Genomic DNA, 23,686 nt, shown 5'->3' on the forward strand with positions numbered 1-23,686 from the left:
GGGACTGTTTCAAAGACTTTTGAGAGGCGGAAAGTCACTGTTGAGTTGCAGAGTCTCTTCCAGACAATTGTATGGAGAGTCTGTAGAAGCAGTTTATTGTGACTGTCTGGCCTCTGTCCCCTTGCTCTCCCTGAGAGCTTGGCAGGTTGTTTGCTGCAGAGCTGCTTTACAGCCAGCTGCCCCAGTCTGTGCCAGTGAAAGGGCTCATTCTGTCCCGGGGCAGGATACTGTTTACCTCTGTTGTCCTTCATAAACCCTCCATCAGGCCCTTTGTCGAGCCTGTGTAGGTCCCTCTGAGACAGATTGCCTGCCCCAGCCATGCCAGCAGTTTGAGATCATCTGCAGACTTGGTCAGAGTGCTTTCTGTCCCATAATTGGTGTTAATCGAGTTTGTTAATAAAGACATGGATTTGTAGTGACCCCGTATCAGGCCTGAGGGATGCTGCTGGTAATCAGCTGCTGGCTGGACTTTGTACCGGTGATCATCTTTTGAGCCTGATGTTCTCACCAACGTCAGTCATCTGCTTCTGCAGTCCAGCTCCTGCCTGTTCAAAACACTGCCAGAGACTGTGTCAAAGGTGTACCACACTTGCTCTCCTGTCCTCCACACAGACAGCTTGGAGGGCAGTCAAGTTAGGCAAGATTTGCCACTGGTAAATCCACGCTGAGTGTTCCACCGCCACCTCCTGCTGGAAATGGCTGTCAGGAAGATTTGCTACACAGCATTTCCAGGGGCTGTGGTGAGACTGAGAGGTCCAGTGTTCCCTGGATCCTTCTAACATGGTGGGGTGCTGTTTGCATGTCATCAGGCCTCCCTTTGTTACCATGACCTTTGAAAGTTGACGGTGATTTTCAGTGACATCAACCAGCTCCCTCTTAAACCATGTCTGCATCCCACCTGGTCTCAAAAGTGGTCCATCATCATTCCTTCCCCCCATTCCCTGGGTTGAGGCTCTGGTGCTGCATGGTGGAGCTAACAGGACAAGTCTGTGCTTCCTGGGAACTGCACTTAGTCTGTTCCCTCAAGCACATGTCCATCTTGTTGGACCAGGACTGTCATCTGGAGCGCTGCTGGAGTTGTGAGCCTGCAGGAAGCTTCAGCCATACTTGCCTCTGACTCTTTGCAGTGACTCTCAGACATTCCTAGAATCACAGAACTATGGAATGGTTTGGGTTGGAGGGACCCTTAAAGGTCATCTTGTTCCAGCCATGGCAGGGACATTTTCCACTAAACCAGGTTGTTCAAAGCCCTGTCCAGCCTGGCCTTGGACACTTTCAGGGTTGGGACGCTCCTGTGAACACAAACTAGCAATTCCTAGGGCATTTTCCTTATTTCCCTATCTCTCTGATTTTCCCTTCCTGCAGCCCTGCCCCCCACCCCCTTAAAAATATAAGTTTCATGGTGAAGTCCCTGCCAGGAGGGAAATAGGAGGTGTTCTTTCCACTTGACTTGTCTCTTAGTTCTTCAGCATTCAGTCCTGCAGGAACACAGCCAGTGAGCAGTTGCTGTTGTCTCATACCTGTGGTGCCTTCCCTACTTTTTGGTGCAAACTTGCACAGCGACTTCACCGACAATTCCGAACGGCTTGTCAGGCAGCAGCGCTTCAGTTCTAAGGCATGTCATGACCTCTTTTCTTCAGGAGCAGACATGCAATCAGAAGTGCCAGCAGGTCATGTCTCCCAAGAGAGATGATGACTGTGGATTTCTGGTTTTTACTACCGCTTTGGTAAATGCTTCTTCCCCATCCTGCAGCACAGACATCGGTGACTCTTAAGGCTGGATGTATTCTCTTATTGAACTTGCCTGTCTTAATTTTATTAATGGGCTTAGCAATTCCTTCCAGTTGCTGAGGAATGCTTCTCACTGCTCCAGTGTGCTGACACTGTAGGAAATGCTATAAAGCCGAACATACGTTTTTTTGGCTTGTGAGCCCACTTTAGTGGAACCCTTCCTGCTTTCAGTCCAGCTACCAATTTAATCACTGCTGCACTTCAGATATTAACTGCTGTTCAGTGCCATCTGAATATGGAGAGGGGGTGCAGGAGGCACCAGGTAGGGCCTGGGCTCTGGGGAGGATGCATAGCCTGTGAGCGATGGCTGCTCAAGGCTGAACAGCCGTGAGTCAGCAGGCTCAGCTTGGTCCTTGCAAAAAGAATGTCTTAGTCCCACTTTGCTTATCCTCAGCACTCCATGGGCTTGTGGCAGGTCAGTCCCATGTGCCCAGCTGAGGCATGTGCCACCCTGGGGAGCTGGGTTTGAGTAGCTTTGAGTGCCAAAGCTTGGTGCAGGCAAAGCCCTGCTCCTGCCAGTTGGTGAGGAAACTGGGCTGGTAGGTAGGAGGCAGCGGCTCCGGTGGTTTGGAGACCAGCAAGCAGGGCAGTGAGGGGGGAGCAGGGCTTGGCAGCTGTAGTCCCTCCCTTGGACCAAGTGGAATAGCCTCTGGCTAGGAGGGGAAGGAACCAGTGAGGATAACAGCCCTGTGTGACAGCTTGTGGCTTTGTGTTCCTTTGGATAGTCCTGAGTGGGACTGTTTGTTTGCTGTTCCTGGGCAGTTCCACCATGTGCTGGCTGCTCTGCATCCCCAGGGTGTGTGTGCTGCTTCAGGGCTGCCCAGGTGCTTTCTGGACCAAAGTGCTGCTCTGGGGAGGTCAAACTGCCCTGAAGCTCTTGAGCTTGTTGCCAGGCCCTATGTCACTTGCCTACCTACTGCCATTTATTTCCCAGACCCTCTGTCACTTCTCTTAATCTAAATAATTCAGTGGAAAGCTGAAAGGCAGTAGAGTTCCCACCAGGTCCTCAAGGGCTTCACCTTTCATCCAGGTGCCCTGGGGGCCAAGAAGGCCAGTGGTGTCTTGGGCTGTGTTGGGAAGAGCATTCTCAGCAGGTCAGGGAATGATCCTGCCCCTCTGCCCAGCCCTTGTGAGGCGCACCTGGAGTGCTGTGTCCAGGTCTGGACTCCTCAGGATAGAAGGAACCTGGAGCTCCTGGAGCAGGGCCAGTGGAGGCTGTGGAGATGAGGAAGGGCCTGGAGCATATCCCTGCCCAAGAAAGGCTGAGGGAGCTGGGGCTGTTCAGCCTTGAGAAGAGACAACTGAGATGGGATCTCATTCCTGTGTGTCAGTCTGCAAGGAAGGCTCAGAGCAGGGCCTGGGCTCTGCTCCCTGGGGCCCAGCACTGGCACAAGAGGAGTGGGCAGGAGCTGATGCCCAGGAAGTTCCACCTGCACATGAGGCAGAACTTCTTCCATGGGCAGTGACCGAGCCCTGAACAGGCTGCCCAGAGAAGGTGTGGAGTCCCCCTCACTGGGAGTATCTCAGACCCATCTGGACATAATCCTGTGCCATGTGCTCTGGGATGACCCTGCCTGAGCAGGGAGGTGGGACCAGATGAGCCACTGGGGTCCCTTCCAACCTAACCCATCCTGTAATTCTGTGATCTCCAGTGTGATCTAAGCTGCACCTGAGATACTGCTGCAGACAGAGGTACTCAGGTATTGGTGTGTCAGCCCTCTGTGCAAAGGCTCCAGTCATGAACCTTCCAAATTTCAGGTCAGATCACCCACACGTCTGCTGGGGTTTGCGCCCCTTCCCTAGGCACATGGGTCTGGAAGGTGGGGTGTACAGGGAGAGGTGGCTGCATGAGGACGAGTGTATTTGCTGCAGACAAATAGTACTTCTGCAGACATCTACATACTGGATCTATGAAATGGGACTTCCATAAAGAAAATTGAAAAGTGATGATTTAGTGGAATTTAAATCCTAATTATTTCAAAATTGAAAGAATGATATATTTCTCCTTTTGACATACCATCTTTTATATGTCATGGCCTGTGTGTATTCTCCTCTCTATCATAAATCACTATACAGGTACGTGCTCTATTCAGGGAGCACACAGTGTCCATTTTTGGGGTTTTTTTTTTGGAGTGTATTGGGAGAATCTGAGTCTTGGATACAGCTCAACAAAATAGTTTCAAATGACAAATCTGTCCCAGTTTTGGCATTGTGTGCTGAATAGTTTTGTAGTGTTTCTCAGTGATACCAGGGCTGCGTGCCTTCAGTCTTTCCTATACAAAGATCTCTTAAAAAATTAAAATTCAACTGTCTGAGCTTTCCCAAGATACAGTAATGACAGAAGAGGTTCCAGAACTGCTCAGACAAATGGAAAGTGTCAGGTCTTCAGCATCAGCTGGAACTGGCACATGAAGTCACTGAGCTATTATCCATTGTGTATAAGGTATCACGTAAAGCAGCTACCAGGGCATGTCAGCGGGAAGTGACAGTTTCCAAAAGGGACTCCAAGAAAAACCTGGGAAGTGATGTACCCAAAGCAGGCAACAAGTATGTGGAGAGGAGAAATCTGCTGGAGATGGTATGTTTGGATTTCCGAAACACTTCTGACAACATCACTTTATGGAAGCGCTAAGAAACAAAGCTGTTGTGAAATAAAGAGATCTTATTGATTAATTACTGTCTGAAAGAGAGAAAACAAAGGCTGGCAGTAAAGGATCAGTTTGCAGGAGGAAGGAGAGTTATCCTGTGCATCTCCTCTGGAGTCTGTGCTGCTCTGCATACCTTTATGTGAGACAGGAAAGGGAACATAGAGCGAGGTCACAGTTTGCAAAGGTTCCTGCACAGTCAGGATGATGAAGTGTGAGCTGGCCCTGAAGGGTGTCAGTATTGGCTGATTTGCTGATAAAATGGCTGGCAAAATTTGATCTGTAAATGGGGAGTAACGTTTATGGGGAAGCAGTGGCTTCCAATCCAGCTGTCACAGGCTGGAAAAGCTTGTATTGTGCCCATGTGTAGATTAGTATGTGCAGTTCTCTTTATACCATCTCAAAAAAAATACATAGTTAAGGGAAAGAGATGGGAAATAACAGCAAGGGGATCAAAGTCATGGATTGGTTTCTATACCAGGAAAGAGCAAAACTTCTGCAATTCCTTCTGACTGAGAGAAGCCACAAGCACAGATGTGATAAAGGTGTCCAAAATTATATGTAAAATGGCATTAGGAATGTTTGTTTTTTCCCACAAGGAAGAGTTTAAAGACATCAGAGTTTTAAAGCAAATACTTTTTCTCATCCAGTGTAAAATTCAGCTGTGGAACTAATTGCTTTAGGACACAGCTCATGCCAAAAGCTTCGATGTGTTCAGAATCTGCATGGTGGGTAAAATTTCTGTGTAAGTTAAGGTCCAGATTGCCAGACTCTAGGATAGGTGGAAGATATAAAGAGCAATTTGAAAAACATTATTTATTGCAGGTGAGAGTCAAGAAGAGAAAATAAGGTGGGAGAAAGCTAGTAAGCCCAAAAACCTCAAATGGTAAAGGAAAAGTTTTTAAATCCAATGCTTTTTAGAGAGCTCATAATGCTATCCTGCATAAATGGTGGTAATTCTGCTTTGTGTTTAGTGGGCATCTTTATTGAATTTTTGGGTTACTTGCTGCAGTGGCATGAAGATTATATTTCATAGAAAGAATATGTATATGTGTGGGATATCACCTTGCTAATCCAGGAGATTTTGAGCATATTTCTATTCCTGGCTCTCAGTAGCCTGAACTGATACATCTGACTGAACACAGTGTCGAGGTGTTCATGCAAGGGATGGATTTCTTCTTTTCTTCCTCATCTGCACTGGGTTTTCTTTTCATTCTTGGATGATTGACAAACAGAAGTTGACCTTCAAAGCCCTAAATGGTTTGTGTTTTAAATGGATATCACTTGAGTCATTCTGAACAAGCATTCCCTCGTGCTGAAAAAGATAAGTGGTAAATGTGTCTGTCTCTCGATGAGAGACTTCAGGGCTGTGCCAGCCTGTACAGCAGCAGAGCCAGGGTTTGAACTTCAGAGCATATTGCAAGAGTTATTTTTGTTCCCTTATATTAATAGCTGCTATAGAATGAGCCCTGTGCTTATAGCCAAATTCTGTCTTACAGTTACTCCAAGTATTGGCTTCTCTACAGTCTACAACTCTGTCCTCAAAATCCATTCTTTTCCATTTAGTTTAGGTGCTGTTAATCGGTAAGAAAATTGTTCAGTGTTGCAGAAAGTGAACAAGGAACAAAGAATTGATTGTAGCCCTTGGGAGGGGATCTGTGTGCTGAGAGCACACCCAGCTTCCTGCAAATTGTGCTTGGGATTTCAATTCAAGCCCTGGCCTAAACAAGAACTGCTGCATCTTTTAAATTACAGTGTTGTGGTGATGAAACAAACCTTCAGAGTCTTGGAGATTTGGGGATACCTATTGTTGACAAAGCTACTAGCTTCTTTTTATAATTTATTTATTTTAAACATAGAGTCATGGAACCATTAAGTTTGGAAAAGACCTCCAAGATGATCATCTCCAACCTTTGACCAGCCACCTTGTCAGCCAGACCAGAGCACTGAGTGCCTTGTCCAGTTGGTCCTTAAACACCTCCAGGGATGGGGATTCCACCGCCTCCCTGGGCAGCCCCTTCCAATGCCTGACCACCCTTTCTGTGGAGAAATTCTTCCTGATGTCCAGCCTGAACCTCCCCTGGTACTGCTTGAGACTGTTTCCTCTTGTCCTGTCTCTTGCTGCCTGGAGAAGAGGCCGACCTCTGTCCTGCTAATGTGTTGCTCTGGCCTAGTCTCAGTCTCTAACCATTTACCCCTTCTCCAGTTTGTCTAAACTGATTTCTTAATGCTTTGGCTTCTTGGAGCAGGGCTTAGATAGTTCTCAGTCTGTGGTAGGGTGCTGAAAGCTGCACCTCTTCTGCTGCCGTGTGTTTGGCCTTTTGCTGTTTGCCCACAAACCGGGCTGGGCTGTCTCGGTGGTGAGGGCAGATGGCTGCTGTTGGAGAGTTCCAGATGTGGGTAGAAGAGGTCACAGAAACCCTTCTAGTTCAGTCCTCTGCACTGAGACATGACCAGGTTTATCAGAGCTTTTTATAGAAGACCATTAATTAATCCCTTCCTAGACATCATCACAAAGTACTTGTCAGCACCTCCCCCAGAAGCCAAGCAGCCCCAGTGCCTGGCAGGCTCAGTTGGAACCATGGGTGATGTGCTTCCTGCTTCAGCAGCACCCCACTGAGTCATTCAGCCAGCCCTCAGTTACCTGCTGGGGACAGAGAGGAGGGCATGGAAATGCTGGATTGGGAGTAATGGTATCAGTCATTGATGCTATCACAGAATGTTAGTGAGTGCTGCAGTGGAAGACACAGACCCCAAGGAAGCAGCGTGGGAGCTGTCAGGGCTGGTGTGGAGCCGGTGTGTGCTGCAGCACAGCAGTGCTGGGACTGCTGTCACCTCGTCAGTGCTGTGTCCTTTATATTCTTGTTTTGCCTTTAGATGCTGCCACCTAAATGTAGGAATATTCCTATTTTGCTTCATTGTAAAAATGTTTATGAGAGACCTGGTTATGAGGGGCTTGGCTCTGCTCTCTGGAGCTCTCCATCTTCTCTGCCTTGGTTTCATCTTGCACCAGTAAAACGTGATCTCTGATTCTCTTTTTGCTGAATAGGAGGGAGAGAGCTGGGCCTCGTTAGTCTGATGGGACCTTTGGAGGAGTGTTCCCACAGGCTCAGGGAATTGCAGGCTGTGTAGCTGCAGTGGGTTGGGATAGCAGCTGTGGGGAGCAAATGTGGAACAAACGTCCTGGTTTTCCCCAATTGTTTTACAGCTTGTTCTCTTTTTATCTTTCTGCAATCTTCTTCAGCCAGGTTTTTTTTCCCCAAGGAGTTTATTTCTGTGGTACCCTACAAATAGTATAAACCACATTTATGATGCCACAAAAATCCATAAGAAATGCTATTGGGAAATGGGGTAAGTTGTTTGGGTTTTTTTGTTTTGGAATGGGTTTTGTTTCTTGTTTTGGTTTGGTTTTTTTCATTTTTTAAGCTGAGCTTTTTCTCATTTATGTCCCATTCATGTCTTTCATATCTTTTTCAGTTGTGGAGACTAGAATTTATTATGATACTGAAAATCTGGTTCATTAAATAGAGGCCTAATGGTATTTTATGGTTTGTTTTGTTCCACTCCAAGTAATTTCTAGAATTTGCTTTGATTTCTGAGCTTGGAGCTGATATTTTCCTACAGCTATTTGCTATAATCCTAAGAGCTTTTCCCTGAACTCAGTAATAAGCTCAGAGCCTTTTATTTTGTTACATGTTGTTAGGTGTATTTTGTGCCTGTGATTCACTCTACAGTGATCTGTACTGCATTTCATCTGCGGTTTTTTTACTGAGCAGTTGCTCAGTACTGTAAGATTCTTCCAAGTTCGTCCTTTGCTTTACCTCTTGAATAGTTTCACCAGCAAACTTCACCTCACTGATCACCTCCTCTTCCAGGTCCTTTATGTAGCACATTTGGTAGCACAGACCTTGGGGGAGAGCTTTCTGCAGAGCTCTCCAGGAAGATGATCTATCACATATTCTGGTCTCCCTGTCATGAAAATACATTTAATTGTGCAAGGACCTTCCCTCTTACGTGGGCAACTCAGTGGCTTCAGGAGCCACAGTGAGGGGCCTGGTGAGAATCCTTTAGAAAGTCTCTGTGGATAGACTCATAGAATCTCTGGAGTTGGAAGGGACCCAGAATGGTCATCAAGTCCTGGCTCTGCACAGGGCAACCTAAAAAATCACATCATGTATCTGAGGTGAATGTCATGTACCATTCCTTGTCTACATGCTTATTTACCTTTCAGAAGACTCCAGTGGCTTTCTGTCACATGACTGCCCTCTGTAGAAGCCTTGGTGGATCTTTTCCAAAGTATCACAATTTCTTATACATCTGCTCTTCTGCATTGTACCATCCACTAATGTCACCCCAGCAGCTTGGTTGTTCTTGGGTTTGGTGAAATCTTTCCCTTTCTCCATTCCAGGAGTTTTCTCACTTCTCAGTGACTCCTCTTTTCCATCTTCTTAGCCATACAGTGGCACGCTTGGTGTTTGTCCTTTTGTCTGGTGCTACACCAGGGGAGAGTTAGGCTGGATCTCGGGGAAGGGCTCTTCCCCCAGAGGGTGCTGGCCAATGACCAGGCTGCCCAGGGAATGAATGGGCACAGCCCCAAGGCTGCCAGAGCTCCAGGAGCATTTGGACAAGGCTCTCCGGGATGCCCAGGATGGGATTGTTGGGGTGTCAGTGCAGAGCCAGGGGTTGGACGTGATGATTTCTGTGGGTCCCTTCCAGCTCAGCAGATTCCATGATTCTGATACACGTAGCCTTGACATGGTTTCCAGGAGTGCTGCCCAAGCTGTCCTGCCACCCAAGCAATCCTGCTGTCCCACTGCTGTTCAAAGCCATTGAGTTTCTGGAGCCTCCCCTGGCTGTGCACCTGCTGTGCCTGCAGCAGGGAACTCACCTGCATCCCATGGCCATCACCACCTGCCCAGCCTTGTGCCTGAAATCCACCTGCTCATGCTTCAAGCTGGGAACTCAGCCTGCAGCCAGGGGTACATCCATGGTCTTGGGGATCTGCAGTCACGTTCCAGTGAGACAAACCCAGGATAGCTCTCCCAAGGATCATTTCAGTGCTTCCTCCTGTGAGCTCTTCCTTCACAGCTGGCACGGAGATGGAGCTGCACTGGGATCCCTCTGAAAGTCTTCCTGCATGATGCTCTTTGTGTCTCTTTACTCTTCAGCAGAAACCATAGAATCATAGAATTATTTGGGTTTGAAGGAGACCTTGAAGACCCATCTAGTTCCATCTCCCCTGCCATGGGCAGGGGCACCTTCAACTAGACCAGGTTGCACAGAGTCTCATGCAGTCTGGCGCTGAACACCCCCAGGGGTGGGACATCTACAGCTTCCCTCGGCTACCTCTGCCAGGGCCTCACCTTCCTCACAGTAAATAATTTTTTCTTAAAAACCTGCCCTCTTTCAATTTGAACCCATTCCCCCTAGTCCTGTCACTACATGCTCTTGTCTTGCCCCGTCTTTCCTGTAAATTCCTGTAAGGCACTGGAAGGCAACAATTAGGTCACTCTGAACCCTTCTCTTTTCCAGGCTGAACAATCCCAGTTCTCTCAGCCTTTCCTCATACAAGAGGTGCCCCATCCCTCTGATTAACTTGGTGGCTTTGTCTGGACTGGGGTGATCCACTCGGACGAGAGATTGTCCCATGCCTCTGGCAGCCAGGCTTTCTTGACAAACCTCGCCCTCTCCTGAATTCTCCTATTCACCATCCAGGTTGTAGGACACTGTTCTTGAGGATTTCCCGTACCACCCACCTGCAGGGCAGACTCGTGCTCAGGATACACAGTGCAATAAACAGAGAATTCACCATCCTCCAGCTGGACTTCCACCAGGTTTTGATTTACTTCAGGGATAAGTAAGTGCTGTAGTTCACCTGTAAGACCAGGCAGCTGCCTGGCTGGTGCTCCTGGTGGTTACAGAGGTGAGGAGTTTGCTCCCCCACCAGCCCTCCCTTTGCTGGATGCATTCATTGCTCTCACCATTTCTGGCTGCGACCTTTTTTCAGCATCTGCCATCCGTGTGACACTGTGGAAGTCCTGTCAGGGCACTCAGGCAGAGTTCGCAGCGGGCTGCCAGGACCTCAGCCACGCGGGGCATGTGCGCAGCACTGAGGCAATAGCTGGGTTTATGTTACTCTGAGGAAAACATAAAAGTTTGTATCAGATCTGTATTTCTTTGATCACGGAGACTACAGTTCCTGATTAGACTTGAAATGTGCCACTGGGGAAAGTTGACACCTTAGTTGTGTCCATCTTTCAATCTATCAAGGTATCTGGTGTCATGCTCTTACAAAGGGCAGTGCATGGCTGCATCCTTGGCACACTCTGCTACCCTGTGGGAGTCTCACAGGGCAGTCAAGCAGTTCCTGTCCCTCTGCACTGACCTTATTCCACAGGTCATTTTTCTTTAACAGCTCGGTGCTCTCTGTACCATATTGGCCACTACCTCTCTTTTCCACGGGCATCACAAGAATGGACTCCGTGCCCTTTCTTTGGACTGCCGATGGCATCAGGAGGGGAATGTGCTCAGAAACCAGCAGTGAAGGATTTTGTTACTGGTGACTGTGCTGAGATTTGCTTTAGTTTGTTTCTCACAGGAATAAAAAAAACCCAAAGACACTTTGCTATGACTGAGCAGCCCTAACTGTGTCAACTGATTTATTTTTCTTTTTTTTTTCCCTGTGAATAGAGGCAAGTGCAAATGAGCTCTGCCTGAAAGTGTGGTTGGCATTTGAAAACTCATACAAATTGGATCCTCAAACATATGTATTTTTCCAGTATTGGGAGTTCTTGGAAAGTTTTTACCTCTGCTCTGGAGCCAGGCTGGGAGAGCTGGGGGTGTTCAGCCTGGAGAAGAAAAGGCTAAGAGACTTTAGAACTCCTTTCAGTGCCTAAAAGGTCTCCAAGAGAGCTGGAGAAGGACTTTGGACAAGGGCCTGGAATGTCAGGACAAGGGGGAATGGCTTCCCACTGCCAGAAGGTAGGGATAGATGGAAGGAATTCTTGGCTCTGAGGGTGGGAGGCACTGGCACAGGTTGCCCAGAACAGCTGTGGCTGCCCCAACCCTGGAAGTGTTCGGTGCCAGGTTGGATGGGGCTTGGAGCAACCTGGTCTAATGGAAGGTGTCCCTGCCCATGCCTCTCCTGGTGCCCTTTTAGCTATTGGAAGGGGCTCTAAGGTCTCCCTGGAGCCTTCTCTTTTCCAGGCTGAACACCCCCAGCTCTCCCAGCCTGGGTCCAGAGCAGAGGGGCTCCAGAGCTTTTTTTGGGGTTTTCCTTCAAACCCCAAACCCAAACCAGTCTGGGATTCTGTGAAGGAATGTGCAGATTCTGTCACAGGACCATGAACTCCTGTGTTCTCCTTTACCTGCTACACTAAAAATGCAGCTGTAGTCTGGGCTTAAATTGCTATGTTTAGATAGGTTTATTTGCTGTGTTTTGGGAAAATAGCTAGCTTAACTTCTGCTATAATTATATCAAGGTTTCAGCAGCATTTAAAAGAAAACATTTCCTTAAAGCTGCAGTGTGGTAAGTGATGTTGCAAATCCCAGTGATGGCACTAGAAATGGAAATGCTGCAAAATCGTAGCTGTGGGCCTGTCAGGAATAGTGTTGGAATCACATTATTTTTAGAAAGGTTTCTTTATCCAGCCCCCTCTTTGTCAGCTCCATCACTTGTTATGCTTCAAAAAAAAAATCTGTGTCCTCTGATCAATGTAGAGCCTTTTCCTGCTGGGAATAGTTACTGGTGGTTGAGCCATGATGGATGCTGGGCTCTTGTTCAGGTGTGGGCAGGAAGAGTGGCAAAACTCAGAAAAACCCTTTGTTTGCTTGACTGAGAAGGCTCTGAATGGCACAGGACTGGAAAGTGCCCAAGCAAGCTGCCACACATCTGTCTGGGGATAATTTTTGCATCTAGGAGCACAAGGACTGGTCCTTAGAGAGGTTTTAGCCACTGAATATGTAACTGCAAAGTAGCAAATTCAAACTTTCCTGCACACTACCAGACTGGAAAGGAAAATTAATAAATAGAATTACTGACTGTGTTTTTCTTTTTATATACCAACTTCTTTTTTCTGGCCACAAAGGTGAAATTCAGATCTTGGAAACAAAACTTGATGTGGCTGCAAGACAGGGATGTGCACAGAAACCAAGGGCCTGTCAGTCTGTGAATACTGACGATGAATCCCTCCAAGGAATCTCCCCTTGCTCTTCACCTGCAGTTGTGTTGAGGTGTTTCTGTCACAGCCACTGGTTTCTAGTCACTTAGTGCTAATTGAGCGTTTTTAGCATTTGCTGGAGCTCATGAAACTTCTCCTACATGAACTTTGGTGTCTATAAGGTAGAGCTGGTTTCTGTGAAAGCAGTATTGGCCCTGGAGTGACTTGGATGCTTTCTGTGTTGAAAAATCCGTTTTTCCCTGGGCTGTAGGCAGCGTGAGCTGTCTGTCTTGACATAAGCAAGGTATTATGTGGCAGCTTAAGACTATCTCAGTCCTTCCCTTCCTGCTGCTCCTGTCATGTGCCTTTCATACCAGTGCAAGTGCTTGTCTGGTCCCACTATGAGCCAGTTTAGCTCCTGGATCTGTTCAGTGGGATATCAAATGAGTGTCAGTGCCCTTGCTGGGGGAGAGGGTCTGCTGGCAGGGTATAAGGCAGGGCGAGGGCAGCCCTGGCTTCAGCAGAGCCTGCTGCAAAATCCTGCCATGGCAGAGACTAAAGAAAGCCTGGAGTGATCCACAGAGATTTCTCTGTCTGCCTTTGAGGTCTATAGTTAGGCAACACAAATCTCACCTTTAGTTTGCCAAGTTGGAGCTAAAATCATTTGCAGCTGTTTTTCCATGTCTCTGCTGGGGTAGGAGAAGACCTGGCGAGGCTCTTCCCATAGAGGATTCTCTGCCACAGCAGAGGGGCCCTGCCTGGCCTTCCCACCCCACCTTGCCCTTCCAGCAGGTGCTGTGTGGTGTGAGTGGAGCCACCCTTCCAAGTGTACCACAAAGTCCTTTTACATTTTCTTCCCCCATTATTGACCAGGAGAGTCCCCATTTGGCATTGGCCATGCCATGCTGCTTGGCCACCACCAGCAGCTCTTCAAGGCAGTGGGGTGAATGTCAGCCCTGGGCTGCAGGACACCACCTTGGTTTGGCTGAAGCTGATCTAAGGCTGCATCTTAGAAGTTTAGGATATGCTTGTGTTATAGAGATGATGGCAGAACCATATCTATATTTGCTTGTGTTGTGAAAATGAAGTCTTAAGGAACTGCATTAAATAGTGCAGTGTAGCCCCTGATGGAGCACCTGTCAGGACAAAGGACTGTTAGCAGAACATTTCTTTGCTAAGCAAATCTGCAGTACCTAAATTTCCATTTTTCACACAGGAGTGAAATGCTTGTGAGCTTTCTAATTATGAAACATAGAGTTATTTTGGGCAGGAACAAAAATTTCAGTCATTTAAGGGCAAGATTTTATATAGACTGTCTTGATCGAGTGCCAGGGAGCGCTGGCTGAGGGGGAGAGAAATTACATACTTAGTGGTCAGAATGACTAAACTGGTGAGACTTGAAAAGCCGGTGCTGCTCCACACCATTAGAAAACTGGCAGTCCCTGCTTTTTAGTGACAGAAAGACTTTATTTTTAGTGTTGGCAGTTGATCACGTACTGGACTCATTTCAAGCTCTTCTCAGATGGTACAAAACATTAGCCTCTGACTGCTGTTGAAATAATGGGTATTAAAAATCATGCTGGAACTAGTGGGATGATGATAATGATGAAAAGGAAGGGAGTAAAACGATGATCTAGATTGAATTCTGAAGTCAGTCCCACATGGTCTGGTGCTGGTTTAGAGCTCTGTTGTGGTCTGTGAACACAAATGACAAACCAGTCCATCGGCTGCAGAGGAGGAGCACTTTGGAAGTGGAAAATCAATGTCTTGGGCCCTGTTTGGATGAGAGGTGAATTCAGTGCAAGTTGCTGGACACATGGGAGCACCAATACTGTAAGGCTGGAGGGGTTAATAGGACCATAAAACGTCCTGAGTTGGAAGGGATCGTGGAATCCGACTCCTGGCCCTGCACAGACACCCCAACAATCTCAATGCCTGAGAGCATTGTCCAAACACTCCTTGGGCTCTGGCAGCCTTGGGGTTGTGACCGTTCCCTGGTCCCTGGGGCTCTTTGCATAGTGAATCCATGTCTGTGTGGTCGGTGCTGATCTTCCTAGGTTTGCCAAAATACTCTTTGATTAGAAATGTTAAACAAGAGTAAAGAGCTGGCAATCCTGTGTGCCTGTGCCTGGCATCCTAGCAAGAGTAAAAGCAGAGCAATTTAGCTTTCTTCCCATTTCCCTCCCCTTTCAGTACCACAGCTGACCTTCTCTTTCCTTCCCGCAGTGGCTCCTGTTTCTTCACAGAAGCCGAGCTGGAAGCTTTGGCATTCCGAGGGCTGCCTCAGTGAGGGCAGGTCCTGTCCAGTCAGGGAGAAGTGAAGTGTGGTGCTTCAGCACTCACTGGCAGCACCATCACTGCAGCACATGCAGGAGTCCTGGCAATTCTAAAGAATTCCACAGACATTTAGCCAAGCCATCTCTGCTTTAGTGCAGCAGGTATTTACATCTAACTCCCTGTAAATAAGTTGATGGCCCCAGTGCACATATGAAGGTGTGGGGAGTTTCAAAATGTGGCTTCTATTCAAAGCACTTCTCCACCTGACATTTTGTGCTGCTATTTTGTCTTGGAAATGCTACGTTCATGGTATAATTATGCCTTTGCACGTATTCCTCTCTTCCCATGTGCTCTGCTGGGTTTTTTGTTGTGCTAATCATTGTAAGAGATTTGTTGTTGGTTTCTTTTGATGACTGACGTGGATACTGCTGAGTACTTCTCGTTGTGTGGGGGGTTTTTTCCAATGGAAAAATCTGACATAATCCATATCTCTCTTCCTGCTTACACGAGAAGTATGACTCAACTGTTGTTGAAAAAATGAACCTCCATAGCTAATTAATCAGACTAGAAAATGAATCTTTTTATCTCATTTCGCTCCCTTTCCCCCTGTTTTCTTTAAAACAGAATTTACTTCTTTCTGCTGGTTCTAATGCAATTGTTTCAGAATTAGATTTGCCAAGGATTTTAAAGCATAAAGATTTTAAAGCTGGGTTGGTGGTACAGAAGTGCCCGTGCAGGGTGTCGAGGCATGAGGACACGCAGAAGCCGGGCCTGAGGAGAGAGAAGAGGAGGTGCAAAAGCTCTGTGGTTTTGCAGGAGCAGCAGTACGAGCTGTTTGTTGTTCCCCAAATCACTGGTGAGTGTAATCTGTGCTGCCAGAGATACGGGGATCACTTGGAGGTGGAATTTTTGGGCAGTGCTGGTTCTGACAGAAGCCCCTTAAGAGCAGAGCTGTGATCATGGGACACCATGGCAAGGTCATACCTTCCAGTGCCGACAGCCCGAGTGCTGACAGTTGCCAGGCTATTTTGGGAGCGCTTTTCCCTTTGTTTTCTGTGAACTCCTCTCTCTGTGCTCCCAGATTTAACCCTGATGCTGTTCAGCTGTCATCGGCCCTGCCTTCATTTGTGGGTTTGAGGTGTATGTTGACATCATGTATTTACTCTTGCCTTGCATTCACTGGAAGATTGACTCCCTCCATCTCCTGGCTAACCTTGTTCCATATATTTTAGACGTATGACAGGAGAACAGTCGAGAAGTGATTCTTGTCATTTAATCCCTTTGGCTGTGCTGTGACAGCATGACTGAATTGCCCTGCCCAGTGTGCTTCCAGCCCAGTGTGTAACAGTTAATGGTGCTGCTGGTGTCAGTGTTGGCCTCTGGTTTGCAGGAACCCTTTAGCCATTTCCAAAACTCCTCAAAGTGGTCTTGTTACACCAGTCCTATATAAAAAAGTTGTAAAGAAAACCCTCTCAAAGCTCAGATTAAGGAGTGATCTGGTGGATCTTGGCTCCAGGAGGGTTGTCCTGTGGCTGCTGGTCAGTCCTGGAGGGTCGGGTTCAGCTCACCCTGGTGTCGCTGGATCTGTGCTGGTCTGCAGGCAGTGGGAAAGGGCAGGCACATCCCACCCAGCTTGGACAGGCAATACCCTCTGGGCACATCTGTGTCTTTACATTTTGAAAATGTGGATGAAACTGATCCTGTGCAAGGCAAGGCGTGGGAGCACATGGCTGGACAGGAGGAACCATGGCAAGCTGGGCTTAAACCTGCTGGGGCTCTTGTGGTGGTCTTGGGCTGAATTCAGACTGCACTTGCATGCACTCAGAAACCATTCTGCTTTTAGGCTACTGCTTTTGATGGCCTGTATTCACTCCCAACTCTTCACTTAACACAGCCTTTTAATAATTTGAGTGTACTGTCTCCTCTTGGTTCGTCTGAACAAAACTCACTTTTTTCATCCCATGTCTGATGCAGAATTTTTTGTAGCTCCTGGGTGGTGCAGCCTCTGTCACCCAAATGAGTCTGCATCAGGTTTTCAGCATGAGGACATAATTAAGGAGGCAAAAGCCAGAGGCTTGGGCCCATCAAGTGTCAAAGCCACAGAGGTGAGTCAGGTCTGGATCAGAATGGCTGCACAAATCTGTCTTCTAGTCCTTCCTCACAATTATAGAGTTCCCTGAATTTTCAAGGAATAAATGTGTCTGTGTATGTCTATATGGATATATATGCACATGCTTATGATAATCCACACACAAATCCACAGCCTGGAAGGGCAAGGAGAATTCACTGCTGGCACTGGAGGCAACTAGATTAGGAGTCTCCTGAGGTACTTTCCAGCTGCAGTGATTCCATGGTGTATCTGTTGCTGTTCTGTACCTGACTGGCACTGGGGTATGTTGAGAGCTGGGTGCTCTTCAAGCAATAGCAGATGGTCCCTGCTCTGAGGGTCTCTCCATCTGAATTGTAAGTGGTTTCCCCATATGGAAGGATGGAGTGGCTTTCTGGGCACTCTGACATATGGAGAAGGCTCCTGAAGATCATTGCAAGAATGATGGATGTATAGTTGTATTAAAGAATCTCAGAGGTGTTTGTCAATACTTGGACTCAAGAGTTACAAAAACAGGAACAAAAGGAAGCAAACCGTGTCAGGGAAGGGCTGGGTATGTAAAGAGCTTTGAACATGGTTCAACACTTGATTTCTGGATTGGAGGAGAGTCTGGTAGAAGAATTAGTAGTGGGGGTTTCATGAGCAATCTGATTTAACAGGAGCAGCATTTTGTACAGGGCAAGAGGTACCATAGTGCTGGGAGGCTCTGGAGATGGGTATTTCCTGGAGTAATCAAGAAGAGCTGAAGCATGGCTTCTCCTGGCCCGACGTCTCTCATACTCCATTTCAAAAGCCAGCATGTGCCTGAGCAGCCAGTTTATGTATTGCATTTATGTGTGGCAAGTGGAACTGCCAAGTATGATTTCCTTGTGGGAACCATGGGGATTGCTACCCGAGGATCCGACACGGTAGGATTACAAGATTTTCGTTCTTGTGTACAGAGAAGTCACCGAGACTGGGTTCTGTCACAAGACTGGGGTATTCATAGTAGAAACACGTAGCACAGCAGCCAAGCACACAGCCCTTCCTGCATCTTCCTTCTGCCTTGAGCAAATGCATGGCTTCTCTCTCTCAAATCCCAACCAACCACATAGGGAGCACCAGGGAATTAAATACAGCCAAAGTTAGCTCACAGCAGTTATTACAGGTTTCCTGGCTGGCTGATTCCAAGCTCCTACATGCTGCTTTATCCCATGATCATATGGCACTGGGGGATGTGACGTGTTATTTGTAAACTAAGTATTGGCTCAGAGGGGCTGCAGGGAGCAGCGCCATGTGCTCCCAGCCAGGCTCCCCCTTGTTACAGGTATTGCTGTTGGCAGGGCAGCACCTTGTGCAAGCACAGGGCAGGACATGGCCCTGCTGCTGAGTGGCTCTCACTGACATCCTGGCCAGAGCTGTCCTACCTGCAAACAGCTGCACTGAAAGTTGTTCATGTATTTATGCTAAACCACTGAGAACTGGGCGAGTTGTGGAGAAAATAACCACCTTCATGTGGGTGGCTGTGACAGCCCTGCAGATGTGCAGTTACTGCCTGGCTTCTGTGTTCTTCTGGGTTTGTAACCACTTTTCTCCTTGTGGAGGTGAAAAGGTATACTTTTGTTTCCTCTCAGCTGATCCCAAGTGATTTCTTAGGAATTTGTCAGGTGGTTTAGTTGCTCTCCTCACTGCTATCCTGTGTGTATCTAATATGTAGTGGAATGTAACACCAGTCCTAGGCTGGGGCTTTGCTAAATGTGATGCACCCCTAGAAAGTGAGCAGTGTCGCACTGTTCACACCTTCTTGGAGCCCAATTCCCAGTCCCCTGAACCCTCAGTCTCATCCCATCTGTCTCCTTTTCCTCCCTGATCCTACAATCTCTGTCCCAGGGGATGCCCAGGAGATATGCAAACCAAACCCTTGGCAGGCAGCTGGAGCAGATACTCATCAGGGCTCAGTGGTGCTTGTGCGTTCTGGGTGCTCGGAGGAAAGAGCAAACACAACACCATTGTAATAATGAGGTTTCATTCAAGATAAGATCAGATTTTGTCTGGTTGCTGGACAAGCCTTGCCAGATGAGCCAAGTTGTTCTGTCCCATTTCCTGGTGTCCCCGTTTCGTTACTGTAATGTAAACTTCATGCTTGGAAGAAGAATGCCTTGGCAACAGCTCCTGGCAAAACTCAAATCTGCAGTGAGTGCCCCTGGCTGGAAAGGGCTCCACCTGTTAGCTGCGAAGGGGGGAAGCTAATATGCCGTATCTGCAAATTTTAGAAACTGAGCACTTCCTCCCTATGGAAAAACTGCTAAATGCTGGCCTGCTGCCAGGAGCTGGAGGAACACCATGAGCTGGGGATGGAGACTTGCCCAGCGATGCCTGGGATTTAAATCCTATGAGCCAACTTTCTTTGCGTGTTGAGTGGGTAATTCTGGGCACTGGATGCAGTTTGCATCAAGGACTGCTAAAACTGTAATACATTAGTGCCGTTCCAGAAGCCCTTGAAGCTTATCAACTGCCAAGAAAAATACAGGGATGGCAAGAGATTAGCCTGCTGAAGATCCACGATGAGAGGGAAAGATACTCACCCTGTACTCCCACCCTGTCACATCACCCTGAAGGTTTTGTTAGAGCTTGTACAGAGGCAGAGGATAAAGAAGGAATTAAAATTTTAAAGACAAAATTGCTATGCTCTGTAGTTAACCTTGCTTTTAGCCTCTCCTACATGTGAACCAAGCAGCTGAGGGTTAGCAAGGCCTGAAATGGAAAGAATTAAGCCTATTCCTCTATTTTTCTTCATGCCTGATTCCAGGGGCAGTTTAAGAGAGGGAGTGTTTCCTCACATGAAGTAACTACCCACCAAAAAGGCAACATTACTTCTCAACCAACTCTTTTTGACTACCTCCCTTCCCTTTGGGGGCTGAGGGCAGGTGTCTGCTTTGTGACTCTGCTCCCCGAGGTCGTGGTCCTTACGTGGTCCTAAGGAATGACGGATCAAATAAGAGAGGAGAACTCTGCATAGCAATAGATCCTCTTGGGTTACTAAACTTATCCACTCTCCTAAATTTAAGGTTGGAGGATTAGTAGTCCTTAAAGGAGGACATATCTACCCCTTCACTTCCTCTTTGTCCTCTTCTCCTTCCTCCAGTAACCTCAGGTAACCCAGCTGGTTCAGCCTGAAGGAGAGCTGTACCCCTGAACCCCAGTGACGGCACTTTTCCTACAGGCTGGCTCACAGGGCTTAATTTTGGTAGATTTGCACAAGAAAACACACAGCAGGGATGTGCTGGAGGAGTATCAGCAGTCAGGGCTCTCAAAAATTTTAGGTGGACAAATGTGTGCCCTAAGTGCTTCTAAACAGTGAGAATTTTGTTCTGTAGTGTGTATCTTGGTTAAATGATGTCATGTATGAAACTATTAATACCATTAATGTATGTGCAAGTATGAATTCCCTGATAACATCAGTACTAATCAGTTGATAACTTAAAAGTACACACAGAAATAGATTGCAACCCCTAAAACCTGCCATTTAATCTGTTGTAACATTTTTAAAGGCTTTCTAAAGTTCTTAAAGTTCAGAAGATCTTTAGAAGTCACCAGTTTTACTTATTATCCAAATTGTTGACCTCATAATTCGTGCTCTGAATTGTGTTAAACATGTCATATCAAGTTAGGATATGAGAATTGTATTCTTTTAGGGTGTCTGACTAAAAAATTATGTAAATAATCCCTTCCCTGATAGTTTCTTACATGACACCATGATGAGATTTTCAGAGCTGAGCAGGAGTTACTCAATACTTTTTTGTCAAATGCTGTTTTTGGAAACTCCTTTTCCACCTCAATTTTTCAAATCTCGGCCAATGTAATTAGTAGCATGTAATGATACAGCAATGCAAAAAATTCTTGCATTTTGGTATTTAAAGTAGGCATGGTCATACCTGTCACTTAAAAAACTGTTCATGTTACTCCAGTCTGTCTCAGTTCTATTCCTGTGTGTCATCAGCTTGCACTAAAATCAGTATTTGCCAGGCAGTGTCCCATGGCTGGATCACACAGGTGGAGCAGCAGCTTTTCCTTGGTCACATACCTTGATCAGCTTTTCATGAACTATGGAAGAGTGGAGGAGGGTTGTTTCTCTTACATATTAGGGAATACTCTGCTGCTCCATTAAGGATACTCCACCTTTGCACTTGGCTTTCTCTTGGTGGTAAATGCAGACAGCAAGTGTTAAATGGTCCTGGCTCCCTTGGGAGGTGAGTTCCTGCTGCTGTCAGCACCCACAAGAGCCCTGACACCTCATCATTGATTGCTCTCTGCAGGAGCCAGGAGAGGCAAATCACTGCAGATTTCAGTGTAGGAACAGGTGGGGATTGATCCCCTTATCCTGCTGGTTCTATGGATGCATTCCATCAGAACTAGGTAGGATGGGGACCAGCACAGCAGCAAGGCCAGCAACAGAGAGAAATTTAAAAGAGTGACAGGGGCTCTTCTATGCATTTAAACAGGTATTTAACTTTAGAGTTCAGTCTGTCCAGTGGCTTGAGCAAGAACCGTGCTTTTCCCTGGCTGATTCCCAGGCTATGCAGATGAAGTAGGTGTATTTGATAAACAGTGTAAATAGAATTCTCTATCAAATATATACAAAGCTCACGCTCTAGAGACATTCTTCAGTCTAAATTTAGATTCCCACTGGAGCTGCAGGTAACACTTGAACAAACCCAGCAGAGTACTGAGTGTGCACAGGCAGGAACCATCCATCCACCTCGCTGCCTTGGCTGATAAAATTCCTCTCTGAGGCTCTGGTGTTGTGGGCAGCCAGAAGGGATTGTGCCCAAAAGAAAACCACTGCGTGGGTGAACCTTTCCTGGCTGTTTCCAGAGCAGTGTGAAGTCAACACTGGTGGTGTTCCCAGGTCAAAATGTAAGTAGCTCATCAGGAAGATGTTAAGTGCAGTTTATTTGAGGTGTGTTGGGAGAAAGCTTAAAGTAAATCACAATAAATTTGAGTTGCAGTAAAACAGAGATTAGACCTGAGTTTTGCAGGCTCAGACTTGAATTCTCAAAGAATTTCTCCTTGAGCTGAAGAGGGATTATTATGGATCCATGTGTATCCATGCCCACCTATGCGTGCATCACATCCTTTACCTTCCTGCTGCATTTCAGTGCGTTGGTGCAGACAGAAGACATTAATAGATTAGTTTGTGTAGTTTGCAGGATTATGGAAATCAGGAGTTTATCCTTTTTACAGTATGTCTTAAAATTAATCACATGCATATTGGGCACACAGTAGTTCCCCTGGACAGTAGGAATATTTGGCTTGTGTTTCCTGCCCTCATCACCTGCTGATACTTGGAGGCTACATCTGCTGAAGCAGAAGGAGCAAGTTGCAAGCAAAATCCTGATTAGATTGTGAGAAGAATTACCCACAGAGAGGATGGTGAAGCACAGGGATAGGGAGTCTCCATCCCTGCAGACTGAACTGAAGCAGGCCCTGAGCAGTGTGATCTAACAAGATTTAGCCCTGCTTTGAGCAGGGGGTCGGACCAGATAAACTAAAGGAAGACCAAACCCTTGCTCCTGAGGCTGGTGGTAGAACCTGGTTTGCGTCCACATTGCTAAGATGTAACCATGTCTTGCCCCATATGCATGGACCTGGGGCTCCTCCAATCTTATGGCGATGCTCTTCAGTCCCCAAGATTTTTTGTTTGTGTTGGGCTTTTTTTTCTGAATTTTACTGCTTGAAATAATCCAAGAGAAGCCTCTCAGAGCAGGGTTTACAGGACAAAACTGGTTTGGGCTTGAGGGTGGGAGGGTGTTGATGGACTGAGTAGGGGGGATGCAGCCAGTCCAGATTGGGCTCAGCCGTTCTGGGTTTGGAGCAGCCCTTGAAGTAAACGGCTTCTAGACTTCTGTGTGTGCTTTTCTGGCCAAGGTTCAGGTAAACCAGTTTAAAGCAGGGCCAGGAAACACACTGACACTTTCAGCACAGGCTCAGTTGAGACTTGAGCCTGCTCCTGGGGCATCCTTTCCCAGTGCTTTGGATGTTCCCTGTGTTGTACCTGCCCTAGGAGTTAGATATCTGGAATGTGCTTCCTTGGAGATTTCAAAGGTGGGCTTGTGTGTGGCTGCTTGTGAACCAAGCAAATGGAGGACTAAGTCGTGATTGTGTCCTAAGCAGACAGTTTGGGGTTTGCACTGAGAATCATAGAGTGTCCTGAGTTGGAAAAGCTTCACAAGGATCATCCAGTCCAGCCCTCCTTGCCATAAAAATAGCAAGAGCTGGTTGTCCTGGTCCAGGACATGCTTCTCCTTTGACATGAGCAATGCAGCACACATGAATGTGTTGATAGACCAGGATTGTTTCTTTTTGGTGTGTGTGAATATTGATTCAAGAGGATTTCCTCATTTTTGTTCCTTGCTGGGACAGGAATGGATGGATAGTCAGTGCTGCTTGTTTTAGATGGATCATCTGGGGGTCACCTGACTGCTGTAAACAATAGATGTGCCCACATCAAGCTATGCAAAAGGATCAAATGTTGGGATTTTGGAGGAATTCTGGACAAGCTGTTTCCCTCTCTAGTAATGAGGAGCTGGGTTTCTGCCTGGGGGTGGACATGCAGTAAAAAGCAGTCCTTGCACCTCCTGCTCATGCCCTGTGCTTCCCAGCAGAGGCACACACATTTGGATGTGTGTATTAAGTTGCCAGCTCATCCTTGAATAGCAGCTTCCAGT

The 23,686-nt window shown here is 47.0% G+C and overlaps 1 protein-coding gene across 4 annotated transcripts in view; it reads left to right on the forward strand.

Annotated features, from left to right (window-relative positions):
• The window catches only part of PPP1R12B (protein phosphatase 1 regulatory subunit 12B), a 142,135-nt gene that overhangs the window by 9,822 nt on the left and 108,627 nt on the right, over nucleotides 1-23,686 (forward strand). The window lies entirely within an intron of this gene.

This window comes from Aphelocoma coerulescens, chromosome 26, assembly GCF_041296385.1.
Source record: "Aphelocoma coerulescens isolate FSJ_1873_10779 chromosome 26, UR_Acoe_1.0, whole genome shotgun sequence".
Classification (NCBI taxonomy): Eukaryota; Metazoa; Chordata; class Aves; order Passeriformes; family Corvidae; genus Aphelocoma; species Aphelocoma coerulescens.